The sequence below is a fragment of the Bubalus bubalis genome, chromosome 10, assembly GCF_019923935.1.
Source record: "Bubalus bubalis isolate 160015118507 breed Murrah chromosome 10, NDDB_SH_1, whole genome shotgun sequence".
In the NCBI taxonomy this organism is placed as follows: domain Eukaryota; kingdom Metazoa; phylum Chordata; class Mammalia; order Artiodactyla; family Bovidae; genus Bubalus; species Bubalus bubalis.
The window spans coordinates 33307148-33316397 of NC_059166.1; the positions used below are offsets into that span (position 1 = coordinate 33307148).

The window sequence follows — 9250 nt, forward strand, 5'->3', positions numbered from 1 at the left end:
AAGATTTGGAGCAAACTGGAACACTCATAGCTTGCTGATGGGAGTATAAAATGGTCCAGTTACTTTAGAAGATGGTGTATACTTCCTTGCAGAGCTAAACCTACACTTTCCAATATGACAACCCCAAGCTGAACAGTCTGAATATTTATTAACTGATCAGACATGACTGAGCAACTGGACAACAACAAAATATGGATAAAATAATTGTGGTATATTCAGACAATGGAATTACATTTAGCAACAATAAGGAATGAGCTGAAAATGTACTCAGACATGGATGAAACTCACATTCATTGACCTGAGTGAAATAAGCCAGACACCAAAGAGGACAAACTTTGTAACGCTTTTCATAAAAGATTTTTAGGCCTTGAAAATTAATCTCTAGCCATAGAATGGAGATCAGCGTTTTCCCTAGGAAATGTGGGGTGAGATTAACTATAAAAGGGCCTGAGGAGAATTGCCAGGGTGTTGCTTTCTACTTTGGTTGTGGTGCTGAATATAAGGGTGGATACATTTATCATTTAAATACCACTGGGCATACACACCAAGGAAACCAGAATTGAAAGAAACACGTGTACCCCAATGTTCATCGCAGCACTGCTTATAATAGCCAGGACATGGAAGCAACCTAGATCAGCAGATGAATGGATAAGAAAGCTGTGGTACATATACACAATGGAGTATTACTCAGCCATTAAAAGAATACATTTGAATCAGTTCTAATGAGGTGGATGAAACTGGAGCCTATTATACAGAGTGAAGTAAGCCAGAAAGAAAAACATCAATACAGTATACTAACGCATATATATGGAATTTAGAAAGATGGTAACGATAACCCTGTATGCGATACAGCAAAAGAGACACAGATGTATAGAACAGTCTTTTGGACTCTATGGGAGAGGGAGAGGGTGGGATGATTTGGGGGAATGGCACAGAAACATGTACAATATCATATAAGAAACAAATCACCAGTCCAGGTTCAATACAGGATGCTTGGGGCTGGTGAACTGGGATGACTTGGAATGATGGTACAGGGAGCGAGGTGGGAGGGGGGTTCAGGATAGGGAACATGTGTACGCCCGTGGCGGATTCATATTGATGTGTGGCAGAACCAATACAATATTGTAAAATAAAAAAAAAAACTAAAAAAATAAAAATGGTACCCACACAAAAAATAATAATTTTCTTTGTTCAGGTTTTGGCTGTGCTGGGTCTCGTTGCTGCGCAGGCTTTTCTCCAGTTGCTGCTGCTGCTGCCTAGTCGCTTCAGTCGTGTCCGACTCTGTGTGACCCACAGATGGCAGCCCATGACTGAAGTGCCTTAGCAGCAGCAGCAGCAGGGGCTGTTCTGCAGCTGCAGAGCACCGCCTTCCATCCCCGTGGCTTCTCTTGCTGTGAGCACGTGGTGCGTGAGCTGCAGTAGCTGCAGCTCGGGCCTCAGTGGTTGCGGCTCCGGGCTCTAGAGCACAGGCTCGGTAGTTGTGGTGCAGGGCCTCAGTTGCTCCATGGCCTATGGGATCTTCCCCGATCAGGGATCGAACCTGTGTCTCCTGCACTGGTAGGCAAATTCTTTACCACGGAGCCACCAGGGAAGCCGCAAAAACCACTTTTGGAAAAACTAAGGTGAGATCTGTTGTGGAATGCTGAGAGAAAAAGGAAATTTGTCAGTGGTATAATCCAGCGTATAACATAGGAATATCCACATTCCAAAAGTCCTTTCAATATTTTATTTTTTAAGTATCTTCCACGCTGCTCCCACTACAACTCCAACAACAACAGGAGCAGAAACGATGTTCTGTTTGTCCTTACACTTCCTTTGTTGTTCCCTGAGGCAAACACCTTGTATTCTGCTACCCCACTTTCCCAGGTCAGAACTTTTAAAGTAAACCTGAAGCCTTCAAGTATTTAACATATGATTATTTAACTTCTTGGAGCTTTTCAGTGTGTGGTGTGGTAAAGAATCCAACTGCCAATACAGGAGACATAAAACACACATATTAGATCCCTGGGTTGGGAAGATCCCCTGGTGAAGGAAATGGCAACCCACTCCAGTGTCCTGGCCTGGAAAAGGCAAGACAGAGGAGCTTGGTGGGCTATGACCCATGCGGTCACAAACAGTCAGACACGACTGAGTGACTGAGCAACTGAGCCCACACATTTATTTTTTTAACACAAATCAACACTGGTAGGGATAAAGAGTTTATTTGAAAGAGTTCTAGTGACACTCAACACAAAAATCATATACATAAAAGGTTCTAAAAAAGGTGAAAAGGTAGTATTTAATAATAGCAAATAATATGACTTTCAAATTCCACGCAAAGGTTTTAAAGGATAGGCACTATTCTGTTCCATGCAAAGCTAAAGTGTCATCAGGAAATTAGTAGGGCATAAACTTATTTTAGCATAAACATAATTGTTATTTAGTTTTTTCTTTCTAAGCACCTTGAACTTATGGGGATTCAATCTTAAGGGCTTTGGGGATTGAAATTGTTTAGTTACATTCCTGAGGGGAGGGAGTGTTTGGGTCATTATCATTGCTCTGATAAATTAGGAAAATAATGCTAATAAAATGTGGCATTCGAACATGTATCCTGTAAAAGCTTCTTGAAGACAGCCTCTCCTTTAATATGAAAAACTAGGGAAGATTTTTCAAAATTTAAATCAATAACATTTTATGTAATGTTGAAAATTAACTTCTTATTCATTTGGAAGTGATCATTTTACAAGATGAGGATATGAATCACTTTCTAAACATGCAAGTGAAGATTTGCACTTACAAGGAATTAAAGACAGAATACACTGGCAAGTGCTGACATTGTATTTATCTTTTCTTTAAGGACGTTTTGAAAACTGGAATGACATCCTGGGCCACAGAGGGTGACAGGTTTCCAGGTAGCAAAGCAGAGAATCATGAGCAGTGCGTCTCCTTCTGCTGCAGCTGTGCAGCTCTGCTATGAGCACCTGAACGGATCCTGTGTGAAAACCCCCTACTCACCAGGTCCCCGCCTCATCCTATACACAGTGTTCATCTTTGGAGCTGTGCTGACTGTATTTGGAAACCTCTTGGTAATGATTTCCATTCTGCACTTCAAGCAGCTGCATTCTCCAGCCAATTTCTTGATCACCTCCCTGGCCTGTGCAGACTTCTTGGTGGGAGTGACTGTGATGCCCTTCAGCACAGTGAGGTCCGTGGAGAGCTGCTGGTACTTTGGGGAGAGTTATTGTCAACTCCACTCTTGTTTTGAAGGCTCATCCTGTTATGCTTCCATCTACCACTTGTGCTTTATCTCTCTGGACAGGTACATTGCCATCACTGACCCCCTGGTTTATCCAACAAAGTTTACTGTATCTGTTTCTGGCATGTGTATTGTCTTCTCTTGGCTCTTTCCCATTATTTATACTTTTTCCCTTCTTGGCACAGGAGCAAATGCAGCTGGACTGGAGGATCTAGTAAGTGCTCTCACCTGTGTGGGAGGCTGTCAAACTGCGGTAATTCAGAGTTGGGTATTGGTGAATTTTCTATTATTTTTCATCCCCACCCTTGTGATGATAGTTCTTTACTCCAAGATTTTCCTCATTGCTAAATGGCAGGCTAGAAAAATTGAGAATCTGAGGAGTAAGACTGGGCGATGCTCAAACAGCTACCAAGACAGAGTGGCCAAGAGGGAGAGAAAGGCTGCAAGAACACTGGGCGTCGCAGTGCTAGCGTTTCTGGTCTCCTGGCTGCCTTACTTCCTGGATGCCATCATTGATGCCTTCCCAGGTTTCATCACTCCCACATATGTTTATGAAATACTGGTTTGGATTGCTTATTATTACTAGCTATGAACCCCTTGATTTATGCTTTCTTTTATCCTTGGTTTCGAAAAGCCATCAAACTCATTGTCACTGGCAAAGTCTTGAGAGAGAATTCCTCAACAGTAAGTTTATTTTCTGGGTAAGCCCACATTTTAGATGGAGGAATTGAATATAGATTCACAGTGAACACATCATTGGGTAGAAAATGTAATCATATACATGCAAGATCTTGTAAAGTAAAAGAATAAATTATGCTTCCAATATGACCTGAAGACTTAAATTCAGTTTCATCATTCTTTGGTCAATATAACATAGAAACCTGGTTGTTATGGAAACTGCATGACCTTGGAGCCAGAAATGTGACATTTTAACATTGATCTTGGTTTGCTACTTCTTTCTGATCTTCACTGTACATCTCTAGTTATTAATCCCTTCCTTGTAACATTCTTGAGAAAATGTAAAAGAATGTATAGACAGAAACTGCAATGTTTTGTTATTCTAAATCCTCCCTTTTATTACTTTATAATAGTTTAATTCCTGGTTATAGTTTCTCTTTATTCCTTTGAAATATTTTTAAAATTACTATTACAGTGTAAATGTAGCTGGGGAATACTTAGAGATATTCTGGCTCAGGGAGGGCAAAGTAGTGACTCTGCCTTGTCAGGTGTTCAGATTTGTGAGTCCAGAAATATGATCTCAGAGTCAGGTAAAATCAACCCAGAGATAAAAGTATTGACTATAATATCTGTTTAATTATTTGCCCTGGGAAAGGTATTTGTTGAGTGGGCTACTTCCTGGTGATTGTCTGCTCATAAAATTTTGGCTGACTTTGTAAATTTTACCAGTTAACATATGTTTACAGCACACACGAGTTTTTAACATTGTCATTTTTTATTGTACTTTATGTCAAATTAGCTTTCTGTTTTGTTCACTTTTGCATTGTTCCAAAGATTAATATACATGAAAGCTCAAATTACAGATATGTTCTAAAAAATACAGAACTGAAATGAAGGATATAAAAAGATGACAGAGGCTGATAAATGCATTTTATATAACCCACAAATTTGAAATTGAACAAGTTAAGCAATTCACATTGTATAGAAGCCAGTCAACTTTTCAGACATGGAGACTTGTTTTTGGTACCAAGACTAGAGAATGTATATTTCTGTATTTTTTAATAATTTTTAAAATAAATTTCTTGATTCTATTCTAATTTTATTTTGTAGCAATCAGATATCAAGTTTGAAAAATCAGAGAATCATATCATTGGGACAGGGATGAATATATATCAAAATATCCTTGTTTATTTCTCTAATTTCTCATTTAATGTAAATCAATCATATATTAGGGATATCATTTCTGATTATTATTAAACAAATGCTTTCAGTTGGTAAACCTTTCCAGAGATGGTGTATTATTTCTGATTTAATGTACTTGTGAGAAACTCTCTCCCATCTTTACTTGATGGTTAAAGAAACAAATGATTTAAAGGCACCCTAGACTGCTTAGCATTAGTTTACCCTCAACTCTTCAGTTCTGACAGTGAAAATCATCAACTTATTTTGATTTACTGCTTTCAAAAATACAATCTTTGTTGTTGCTCAGTCACTAAGTCATGTTTGACTTGTTGCAACCCCATGGACTGCAGCATACTAGCCTTTTCTGCCCTTCACTATCTTCCAGAGTTTGCTCAGATTCATGTTCATTGAGTCTATGATGCTATCTAACCATCTCATCCTCTGTCTCTGTCACCCCCTTCTCCTCCTGCCCTTAATCTCTCCTAGCATCTGGGTTTTTTCCGATGAATTGGCTCTTGTCATCAGGTGTGGCTCAGCTGGATAAGAATCTGCCTGCAATGTGGGAGATCTGGGTTCGATCCCTGGATTGGGAAGATCCCCTGGAGAAGGGAAGGTCTACCCACTCCAGTATTCTGACCTAGAGAATACCTCGACTCTATAGTCCATGAGGTTGCAAAGAGTCAGACACGACTGAGCGACTTTCACTTCACATCAAGTGACCAGAGTATTGGTGCTTCAGCTTTGACATCAGTTCCTTCCAATGAATATTCGGGGTTGATTTCCTTTAGGTTTGACTGGTTTAATCTCCTTGCTGTCCAAGGAACTCTCAAGAGTCTTCTCCAGCACCACAATTGGAAAGCATCAGTTCTTTGGTGCTCAACCTTCTTTATGGTACAACTGTCACATCCATACACGACTAGTGGAAAACCATAGCTTTGACCCTATGAACCTTTGTCAGCAAAATGATGTCTTTGCTTTTTATTATGCTGTCTAGGTTTATCATAGCTTTCCTTCCAAGGAGCAAGCATCTTTTAATTTCATGGCTGCAGTTACTGTCAGCAGTGATTTTGGAGCCCCACCCCCAGAAATAAAATCTGTCACTGCTTCGGCTTTTTTCCTATTCTATTTGCCTTGAAGTGGTGGAACCAGATGCCATGATTTTAGTTTTCTGAATGTTGAGTTGTAAGCCAGCTTTTCACTCTTCTCTTTCGCCCTCATCCACAGGCTCTGTAGTTCCTCTTTACTTTCTGCCATTAGAGTGGTATTATTTGCATATCTGAGGTTATTGACATTTTTTTGGCAATCTTGATTCCAGTTTGCAATTCATCCATTCTGGCATTTCACATGCTAGGTTTACACATGCCAGATGTACACATGCCAGTACATTCAGATGTACTCTGATTATAAGTTTAATAAGCAGAGTAACAATATACAGCTTTGTCTTTTTGCTTTCCCAATTTTGAACCAGTCCTTTTTTTCCATGTCCGGTTCTAACTGTTGCTTCTTGTCCTGCACACAGGTTTTTCAGGAGACAGGTAAGGTGGTAAGGTATTCCCATCTCTTGAATAATTTCCCACAGTTTGTTGAACCATACAGTCAAAGGCTTTCATGAAATCAATGAAGGAGAAGTCGATATTTTTCTGGACTCTCCTTGCTTTCTCTATGATCCAAAAAATTTTGGCAATTTGATCTCTGGTTCTTCTGCCTTTTCTAAGCCCAGTTTTTACATCCAGAAGTTCTCAGTTCATTGTTTAAGCCTAGCTTGAAGGATTTTGAGCATAACCTTACTAGCATGTTAAATGAACACAATTGTATGGTAGTACAATTCTCTGGTGAACATTCTCTGGCATTGCCCTTTTTTGGAATTGGTTTGAAAACTGACCTTTTCCAGTCCTGCAGCCACTGCTAAGTTTTCCAAATTTGCTGGCATATTGAGTGCAGCACATTCACAGCATCATATTTAAGGATTTAAAATAGCTCAGCTGGAATTCCATTGCCTCCACTAGCTTTGTTCCTTGTAATGCTTCCTAAGGCCCAGTTGACTTCTCACTGCAGGATGTCTAGCTCTAGGTGACTGACCACACCATCGTGGTTAATCCCAGTCATTAAGACCTTTTATATATAGTTCTGTGTATTCTTGCCACCTCTTCTTAATATCTTCTGCTTCTGTTAGGTCCTTACCATTTCTGCCCATTATCATGCCCATCCTTGTGTGAAATGTTCCCTTGATATCTCCTGTTTTCTTGAAGAGATCTCTAGTCTTTCCCAGTCTGTTGTTTTCCTCTATTTCTTTGCATTGTTCATTTTAAAAGGTCTTCTTATCTCTCTTTGCTATTCCTGGAAGTCTTTATTCAGTTGGGTATATCCTTCCTTTTCTCCTTTGCTCTTCACTTCTCTTCTTTCATCAGCTATTTGTGAAACCTCCTCAGACAACCACTTTGCCTTCTTCAGTGCAGTAACTTTCTCTAATTCTGTGCCACAAGATATAGAGAAATCATATTTCCTCATTTTAAAAATGAAAAAGCTAAAATCAAAGTTTAAAAGTCTGCTGAATATCATAAAGCTTCTGGATTCAAATAAGCACTCTAACATCTAGTTTAATGCATTTATACTTGTCTTTCTTTTGTTTTAGTAGACTTTCACATATATTAGACAAAACATTTAGTTTTACCACTTCCTTTCCTAGGTCAACATTCAATTCTGTCTATAATTATAAATATTTTAGAACTTTCTTATTAAGAAAACAACAAGCACTTGCCCTCATTACTCTCTTCTTAATTTACTCTGGCTATATGCGAGCTAGTCTATTGGCCTTTGTGTCAGCGAACACTTATTGAGTGTTTCTGGTGTGTAACACATGAGCTTTGAAACTGGCAGGGTACAACGATAAAAACAATCTAACCCTAAGAATGCTGTCTAAATTATGGATCTTTCATTGTGCACTTGGGACCACCTTACCTCCCCCACTCAGTCTTCACAACAACTCCATGTGCAAGGGAATATTGTTACTATATTATTATTATTTTACATCATAAATGAGGAACCTGGGGTATAAAGAAGTGAGTCTCATGCCCAAGGTGGCATATCTGTTAAACAATAGAGCCAGTAATCTGGCTTTCCAGGTGGTGCTAGTGGTAAATAATCTGCCTGCCAGTGCAGGAGACACGAGAGATGCAGGTTCGATCCCTGGGTTAGGAAGCTCCCCTGGAGTAAGGACTGACAACCCAGTCAGGTATTCTGGAAAATTTCACAAACAGAGGAACCTGCCAGCCTACATTCCATGGGACCACAAAGAGTGAGATGTGGCTGAGTGTTCACACACACACACAAGCACACACACACACACACACACACACACACACAGCCAGTATTCACATCCAGGGAGTCAGAAATTAAGTGAAATAACCAGTAAGTAAATTTTCTCCCCCATTGTGGCCCAGCCACTGCCATCAAGTTTCTGGGAGCAATATGAAAACAAGCTTTGTACTAATTATTTCAAAGGAAAAATTCTGTCATCATAAAGGAAAGGTTAGACAAAATTCTTTGGAGATATGGGGACACTGGTGGGAATAATTGATATCCTGTGACTTATCATTTCAACCTAGACTTCTTCATTATATATTTTCCTGTATAAGGTTTCCCCCTCTAAGGGTGAAGGGAGGATCATTTAGATAAATTACATCTTAATTTCTATAGCAGGATTGGTCAGCACAGCAAGCAAATACAATCTTGTTGTTTCTATTAATAACTATTTGGTTCCTTTGAGCCACTTCTCCACAGCAAGACTTCTACTTTCAAAACATTTCAAGGCACCTGAGTGTTACAAATTTGCAAATTGCATACAATTTTTTCATGAATATCATATATTATTATGATAAAGAATGGTTATATTTGCAAATCATGTGCTCCTTTAATAGCTCATATAACAGTACCTTATAATTTTATTTTTATTTTATTTTATTTGACTGTACCGGGTCTTAGTTGCAGCATGTGGGATCTAGTTCCTCAACCAGGAACTGAAAGCAGGCTCCCTGAATTGGGAACGGAGAGTCTTAGCCACTGGACAACTAGGGAAGTCCCAGCAGTACCTGGTAACCTGTGTCTTCATTTTTTTCATGAGTGAAAAGTGAGAACAATAGAGGTTGTAAATGTATA

At 39.3% G+C, this 9250-nt stretch overlaps 1 pseudogene; it reads left to right on the top strand.

Moving 5' to 3' along the window:
* The first annotated feature begins 2909 nt into the window (after positions 1 to 2909).
* Positions 2910 to 3940, top strand: LOC102390201 (annotated as a pseudogene).
* Positions 3941 to 9250: the final 5310 nt, after the last annotated feature.